Raw genomic sequence first — 9329 nt, forward strand, 5'->3', positions numbered from 1 at the left:
TATCCATGAGCATGGGAGATCCTTCCATTTTCTGATATCTTCTTCAATTTCTTTCTTTAGAGATTTAAAGTTCTTATCAAAAAGGTCCTTCACTTGTTTAGTTAGTGTTATCCCAAGGTATTTTATATTATTTGTGGCTATTGTAAAGGGTGATGTTTCTCTGACTTCTTTCTCAGCTTTTTTTATCATTTGTGTATAGGAGGGCTACTGCTTTTTTTGAGTTGATCTTGTATCCTGCCACTTTACTGAAGGAGTTTATCAGCTGTAGGAGTTCCCTGGTAGAGTTTTTGGGGTCACTTATGTATACTATCATATCATCTGCAAATAGTGAAAGTTTGACTTCTTCCTTGCTAATTTGTATCCCTTTGATCTCCTTTTGTTGTCTTGTTGCTCTAGCTAGAACTTCTAGTACTATATTGAATAAATATGGGGAGAGTGGACAGCCTTGTCTTCTTCCTGAATTTAGTGGTATCGCTTTGAGTTTCTCTCCATTTAATTTGATGTTTGCTGTTGGCTTGCTATAAATTGCCTTCATTATGTTTAGAAATGTTCCTTATATTCCTGATCTTTCTAAGACCTTTATCATGAAGGGTGTTGGATTTTGTCAAAGGCTTTTTCAGCATCTAAGGAGATGATCATATGGTTTTTTTTCTTTCAGTTTGTTTATATGGTGTATTACATTGACTGATTTTCGTATGTTGAACCATCCTTGCATCCTTGGGATGAATCCTACTTGGTCGTGATGGATGATTGTTTTGATGTATTCTTGGATTCGGTTTGCCAATATTTCGTTGAGTATTTTCATCATGTTCATGAGGGCCTGAATGTCTCTGCTGGCTGCCGCCGGGACTGAATGTCCCTGTCGGCTGCTGCCGCCGGGCCCGTCTACCTCTGCGGGCCGCTGCCGTAGGCCTACCTGCATCTGCTTCCTGTCCTTTCTTAATGTAAAAACATTTATGTACAGCTGCAGGAGAAATAATGTACAAATAGATTGAACATAAAAACAGGTTATAATTCAAAAGTCCAGGGTTATTTTAAATAGTAAAATTTTTCTCTGTAGAAAATAGTAAATGATAACATTTCCTAATAAGCCCTTGTAAGCCAAATGATAGCTGAATTATACATATAAATATTGATTAGTTTCTGGTGATATAGAAGAGACCTATCTTCATCTGTTCAGAGACCTATGTTTTACTTAAGTTGTGTAAGTGAGCTTCCTATTCATCTTCCCCTTCACTGCTTGATTTATGGCAGACATTTTTCTATAGCCTAATCCATATTCTAGAAACATTTTAGCCTCCCCTCCTGAAAGTACAGCCAGCATTTTCTTTCATCAGCTTTATACAGTACAAATTCTTATCCTAATAGTGAAATGTTTCACTAAGCTTGCCCAGTGATTGGGTAAAACCAAAACTTATTTTGGGCCAAAGTCATCCTAGGGTCTCCTCTGCTAATTAGCCTCCCTGGATCTGTGGGTTGCAGTCTGATTGTCCTTTGCTTTATATCTAGTATCCCACTTATGAGTGAGTGCATACTATGTTTGTCTTCTGAATCTGGATTATCTCACTCAGGATGACATTTTCTTAATTAGTGATTTATGAGGGAGGGCCATCCATTGGTGGGTGGTGCCATCCATGGCTGGTGGTCCCGGGTTCCATAAGAAAGCAAGTTGAACAATCCAGGAGGATACAAGTCAGTAAGCAGCATCCCTCCATGGCCTTTGCATCAGCTTCCTGCCTCCTGTTTCCTGCCCTATTTGAGTTCCTGCCATGACATTGCTGGAAGTGTAAGCTTATAGCTAAAGTTTTCCTGCCTGCCCACAGTCAGGACAAATCTCTCTCACCTGCCAGTCCCACAGCCGCTCAGACCCAACCAAGTAAACACAGAGACTTATATTGCTTACAAACTGTATGGCCGTACCAGGCTTCTTGCTAACTGTTCTTATATCTTAAATTAATCCATTTCTATAAATCTATACCTTGCCACATGGCTTGTGGCTTACTGGCATCTTCACATGCTGTTTGTCATGGCGGCAGCTGGCAGTGTCTCTGACTCAGCCTTCTACTTCCCAGAAATCTTCTCCTTGTCCCACCCATACTTCCTCTTGCCTGACTACTGGCCAATCAATGTTTTATTTACTAACCAATCAGAGCAACACATTTGTCATACAGAACAACCACAGCATAAGCTAAAATAAATCCTTTACTGTCCAAGTTGCTTTGGTCATAGTGTTTCATCACAGCAACAGTAACACTAAGACAGAAGTATTGTCCAACTGCCTTCTAATATTTATCATCATGTCTTTTGATTAGTGCTACTTCCAGCCTTAATCATAGAAGCTTCCTTTTTTTTTTTTTTGTATTGTGGATAATTGTTAGTGCAGAGAATCGTAAATAGACAAAGTGCTAACAATAAGTTATTGGAGTGCTCATTGGGGGATGTGCCACCTATATCAACACCTCTCTTGAAGGATCAAAGGCACATAATGAAGGGTTACAAAGAAAGAATGTAAGACCCTGAGGATGGAGAGGCGTGCTGTGACATAACATGGCATATTATATTAGACTAATGAACATGTGAATCCAAAGTAGCTATGGTTACTTTTACAAAGTGTACACCAGATTAAGCCAATGAAAAAAATTCCAGTGGGGAAAGGAGAGGTTTTAATTGTATGTTTTCATTTATGAGTGGAATCTTGTGAGAATTCCTCCATCTACATTGAATATAAACTAGTATTGTTGTTTAGGCCTTGTTTAGGTGGCGCATGGTTAATGTTTCATGAGTGCAGCTCTTTGTCTTAAATAAAAGACACTATCTAAAGCAGGCATTCTGGTTCTTTGGTTCTTACATTTTTATTTAATATAGCCTTAGAATCTTAGCAAGAGAAGCATTTCAAAGGAATGCATTTATACATATAGGAAAGGACGCAATTTTTTTTTTTTGCAAACAATGTGATTGCATAGATGAGTCACTGAACACTCTACCAAAAAATATTCTTTAAAAATTTCAACCAAAGAGCAGATATAAAGTCGACATTCTATAACACAAATTCTAATAGGTCTTTTAATAAAAACCTGGAGCCAGATTCTGGGGTAAATTCTGAACGATCAGAGAGACAAAGGAACAAGCCACAACTGCCTCTTACTTTAGGACTCTTCAGCCTGAAAAGGCTCTCTAGCTGAAAGACCTCTGGCTGAAGCGGGGGTCTAGGTGAAAAGGGCTCTCCAGCCAAACGTCTTTAGTTCCTCTCTCCTCGTGCCTTTACACCTTTCTCTGCCCAGCCATATCACTTCTTTCTTAGTGCTGGGATTAAAGGCATGTGTGCTTCCAAAATACTGGTAGCAAAATCATGAGATCTCGAGTGCTGGGATTAAAGGTATGTGCCACCACTCCCTGGTTGTGTCTCTCTCCCAGACTGAATCAATCTCATGTGATCTAGGGTAGGGAACTCACAGAGATCCAGACGGATCTCTGCCCCACCCTCACTCCCCACCCCTGAGTGCTAGGATTAAAGGTGTGTGCCAACACTGCTTGGCCTCTATGTTTAATCTAGTGGCTTGTTTTGTCCTCTGATCTTCAGGCACTCACCCCCAAATCTGTCTATGGGTTGTTTTTTTATTAATAAGACTTTATTTTTATTATAGAAATGGGAGGTAGGTTCAGGGATCTGTGGTTGGTATGTAAAATGAATAAAAAATTCCTTAATAAAAAGAAAATAAAAAATAAAAAAAAATTGTGAATGGAAGACATGAAGTATGAAGAGAGATGTCATCATGGGATTGGAGGAGGGTTTGAGTGATGCATATAATAAGGATCCATTGTATAGATGTATGAAAATTTCAAAGAATAAATTAAGTTTAAAAAACATGAATCTCGAATCTCTATCCTTGGTACTTAGAATTAGTGTGGCATAAGAAGTTACAATAAGACAAGGTAGAAACCCTCATATGGACAAAAGCAATGCAGTAGGAGGAAAAGGGTCACAAGAGCAGGCAAAAGAGTTAGAGACAACCCCTCCCCCAACACACACACTCCCTCTGTTAGGAGTCCACAAGAACATCCAGCTACACAATCAAAATGCATATGCAGATGGCCTAGCACAGATCCATACAGGGTCTATGATTGCTGCTTCAGTCTCTATGATGCCCTATGAGTCTTGCTTCGTTGATTCTGTGGGCTGTGTTCACATGGTGTCCTTGCCCCCTCTGGGTCCTCCAATCCTTTCTCCTCCTTTTCAGTTGATATCCCTGGGAGACCTGCTCCTTTTTTGAAAGGTAATGGAGGAGGAATGGATCTGGGGAAGAGGGGAGGTGAGAGAGGTCTGAGAGGAGTAGAAGGAGGAGAAATTGGGCTTCAGACCTAATGCATGAGAGAATTTGAAAATGAATTAGTGTGGCTACTCTTTTTGTGGTATTTCTGGCAATATTCCATCTCCTTTGAATTTTGACTTCCTTCTTGTTGGGTTTCTTCTAGCTTGTATCACTTTCTTCTCTAGGTGATGTTCATTTCTTAGAATTCTACAAATAACCTCAATGTCTTTGATATACTAAACGTATTACTCATGTTTATTATATACTTTTTTTGTATTGTTTAGATTTAAGAATATAGACAGATTTAGATTTTCATAGCTTCCATGTAATTAAAAGAATGTGAAAATTAAGAATCAAAATATTTCTGAATTTATTTTATTGTATAAATTTTCAATAAACTTGCATATTGCACATATGGGCATCATCTCATCCAAATTGTATCAAAATATTTAGTAAGCTGATAAGCAATGATTTATGATATATATTCTTTTTAAGTAAATACATTTTATAGAAAGCTTGAGTTTTTTTCTCCCTTTTTTAATGTGAGTGCCTTTTGGATTTAAATTTTCAAATCCTAGTTGAATGAGTTGATTTAGGTTCTTATTAATACAACATAATATTTTTGCTTTTGATAGGTAATTTGTTACTTCCTATTAGATTTATGTTTTCTTCCACTGGATTATCCTGATATAATTGTCCATGTATGTCTCTGAACATACAAACTCCTTTGGATGGAGTATGTAAAAGACATCAGTTCTCTTGGGTATGAAGGGCATGAATCCTTGGATAATTTAATTTGGAGCAAGTGCTTTGGGGAGAGTTTGAATAATTCAGTGAAATATTTTGAGGTTCATCATTAAGTACCTTTTCCTTGTAGATGCATTCTCTTTGGGAATTAATGTTGCCTCAGAATACAAAATAAAAAGCCATTAACTACTAGATATGAACCACATTGATACAAATACATAAATGCGACAGTAATGCAAACAAAGTACAATTTTAAGATTATTCAGTCTATGCATATCAGAATAAATGTATTATAACAGTCTTATTTTGAGTAGAGTGAAGCTTTAAACTTGCTTGTTATATTCTCAAACAAGAATTCTTACGTGAGATGACTCATCAAGTTTTTCAACTGTTTATTTTTGAAGTCAAATGTAAGTAAATCCACATTTTAAACTAAAATGCCTTTAAAAATGGAAATAATAGTTTTCAGTGCAAGCTAAAGGAGCCAGATATCTGTGTAAGATTTAAAGTTTCAGTGTCTGTGTGTGCTCTCACCCTTCCTTGCCATTGGACCTAGATTGATATGGTTGCAATACCATCTTATCTTCACCAAACTAAGTATTTAACATCAACCTACTTTGAATAAGTTGTGTACCATCCTTAAATATACCTCTAAGTTATATTAGAAGACTTTCATTCCAGGGCCAAGAATCAGTTACCATATGCATGCCTTTTCATTTCATAGAGTTTGTGCTAGAACAAATACAATTAAAATAGTATCTCCAAATGTATTATGTTTAGAAATATGCTCTAAGATAGAGAAAAACCAATGGGAAAACATAACAAATAACATCACACATCATTTTTACAGTAATATTTTATAATATAAAGTAAGTTTTTAATTTAATTTGGAGAATATAACACTATAAGAAACTGTTACTGTGCATATGGTATTTTTTAAACGTTCAGGTGTTCAGTAGAGGTTTCATTATTTTTGATTTTGGTAAAATATACAATGCTGTGTCAAGCAACCATCACTATTACCCTTTGTGAGTATGTGCATATTTTAAAAAATACATCCTTTATATATTTTCAGTAATAGAATAAATTTATTATTTTTTTGCTCACTTACATATCTAAGAAAGTTTGAGATTCAACTAAATTAAGATGAGAATTTAAAGAGCAATCAAACTGGTGTCTGATACAATTGCTGTGATTTATAGGTGTGTAATCAGAAAGGCTGTATCTAAATATTGCACAAAATGTTATGATTTGTATTATAGGTATTATTTTACATAAATATGTGACTATAGTATCTAGCTATAATTATATGTTCACTGGACCATTTCAGACATAAATCACCCAAGTATCTGGCAGACAGGACCCTGAAATTCACTATTTTGGTTGTAAAAAGAGCATTTGATAAAGAGTGGGGCAATGGAGAGAGGGATTCAAACTACCTGCGTAACCAAGCATGGGAGAATTGTTGAGAAAATCATCACATTGTGATGTGGAATTAGGACCCTTTCAAATTAATCATTTGCTCTTACGTGCAGGCTCTGACACTTGAGTGAGTTCAAACCCTTCAGAAGAACTTATGGAAAAGAGGAATAATGTAACCGAATTCATCCTCCTGGGCCTCACCCAGAACCCTGAGGGCCAAAAGGTTCTGTTTGTCACATTCTTGCTCATCTACATTGTAACAGTAATGGGCAATCTGCTCATCATGGTGACCATCATGGCAGCCAGTCCCTGGGCTCTCCTATGTACTTTTTTCTGGCTTATCTGTCGTTTATAGATACTGTCTATTCTACTGCCATTGCTCCCAAAATGATCGTTGACTTACTCTATAAAACAAAGACCATTTCCTTCCAGGCTTGTATGATTCAAGTTTTTATCGATCATTTATTTGCTGGAGCTGAGGTCATTCTTCTGGTGGTGATGGCCTATGACCGCTATGTGGCCATCTGTAAACCTCTTCATTATTTGACCATCATGAACAGGCGGGTTTGTGTTCTCATGCTGTTGGGGGCCTGGATTGGGGGCTTTGTTCACTCGTTAATTCAGTTCATCTTCATTTATCAGCTTCCTTTCTGTGGCCCGAATATCATTGACAGCTTCGTATGTGATATGTACCCCTTGCTAAAACTGGCTTGTGCCAATACTTATCTCATTGGACTCGGTATGATAGCTAATGGAGGGGCAATTTGTACTGTCACCTTCTTAATTCTTCTAGTTTCCTACGGAATCATTTTACACTCCTTAAGGCACACAGTCTGGAAGGGAAGCGGAAGGCTTTGTATACATGTGCATCCCACATCACTGTGGTTGTTTTATTCTTTGTTCCCTGCATCTTCCTGTATGCAAGGCCTACTACTACATTTCCCATAGATAAGTCTGTGACTGTGGTTTTAACTTTCATAACTCCGATGTTGAATCCTTAATATATACCCTGAGGAATGCAGAAATGAAAAAATGCCATGAAGAAACTTTGGAGCAAAAAGTCCAGCTCAGTTGTGAGTGGGATATTTCATTCTTGAAAAAATGAAACCCAGGATATATGTGTGTATATATATATACACACACACACACACACACACACACACACACACACACATATATATATATATATATATATATATATATATATATATTACAAAGACAACAGTTTTATTGCAAACATTTTATTATTGTTCTCTTTTGGTAATTGAGTTTCTTATTCATATAAATGAATATATAAGTAGTCATGTTCACACTTTAGGGAACAGATTTGTATGAGATTAATACTTTACGTGTGTCATCACCCTATCTTACAATTCATTTTAATCCCGCTTCACTTTTATTTCCTTTATTTTGAGTCTCACATTTATTTTAATAGATGTGCATACATGTATTATTTCTTAATTATTCCTTTTTCTGAATTAATAAATGATTTATTCAATGTAGTTTTCAATATTAATACTTTCCAGTTGTTCATCTACATTGTATCAGTCATGGGCAACTTGCTCAGGAATTCAACACATATTGATTAAAAGCCATGCATGAAATGTTGCTTATTCAATGGTGGCAAAAATAAAAGTAGTTTAGATGGTTGATTCCTGACATAGGGGTCCAACATGGAGAGTTAGGAATTTCATAATTATTGCAATTAGAGTATGGCTCTGGGTAATATTGAGATCAAGGTTTTCCATTAAAGCTGCCACAGAGATAGGGAAGCTGAATTCCTGAAGAAAATCCTCTGCTCGATTTTTCAGGATCATACCCTGACCCCAGTTGTATATAGAAACAATATAAATCTTTGAAAAATTTGCTTTCCAAATATAATTATTTAATCCCCACACTGTTACCTTTCAGTCATTATATGTGATGGAAGTATACATACCTTGATTTCTTAATCTAATAGTAGGTTTCCCAAATCCGTCTACCCTGCAACACCATCCTTTCACAGCATCTACATAACTTTTATTGTATTCAGAGTCTGAATTACTGTACAATGTCAGATACTCCTGGGGTGTATTAAATCAGCTCAGCATTTAATGTTCTAAAGTACCAGTTTTACCTTCTTATTTTTTATCAGATGTTTTATGTGGGTCAGACATTTGTGAACAGCTCAACTGGGCACTTCTGTCAAAGATTATCATCTCATGAGGGTGAGTCATAAATTAACTGGCTTTCAGATCATCTATAAGATTCTTCACTCAACATGTACAGTTCATTTTGAACAGTGGGGCTAATATAGCTGGTTCTACTTGGACATCAACTACCCACATTTTTATTTGGTCTTTCCAAATGTTCTATCAAGCATACTAGCTTCAGAATGATGGACATTATATACGATGTCTCAGAGCTTGAAAAGACTTGGAAGATAACCAAACTCACCCAACCTTAGATGTCAGATAGAATTATTTCTGCCATATCCCATTAGTTAGGACAGTCAAAAAGCACATTCACTGTTTAAGTAGATAGACTCTGGCTTTTGATGAGAGAATGGTAATATTCTGTAGAAGCAACCAAAATAGAGTGTACTTTTTAGGGAATTTAATCTGCTATAGTCTTCCATCTCCTGAAACACCTATGTACCATAAACTTATCTCTACTCTCTAGAGATTTCTTTGTAAATTTAAACCAAATCACATCAGGCTCAGATATAACACCCAGAAGTTTATCTACTTTGAGAAGTCCTGTGGTTGAGGCTTCTAATGTTCCTTCAATGCTGTTCCTTGAGTATTACACCTCTGAATTGGAATATTTGTGAACTGAGGGGAAAGTAAAGGACACACGTAGAAAACACTG

General features: G+C 36.5%; 1 pseudogene; it reads left to right on the forward strand.

Moving 5' to 3' along the window:
• The first annotated feature begins 6633 nt into the window (after positions 1 to 6633).
• Positions 6634 to 7576, forward strand: LOC114693889 (annotated as a pseudogene).
• The last annotated feature ends 1753 nt before the right edge of the window (positions 7577 to 9329 follow it).

This window comes from Peromyscus leucopus, unplaced genomic scaffold, assembly GCF_004664715.2.
Source record: "Peromyscus leucopus breed LL Stock unplaced genomic scaffold, UCI_PerLeu_2.1 scaffold_246, whole genome shotgun sequence".
NCBI lineage: Eukaryota > Metazoa > Chordata > Mammalia > Rodentia > Cricetidae > Peromyscus > Peromyscus leucopus.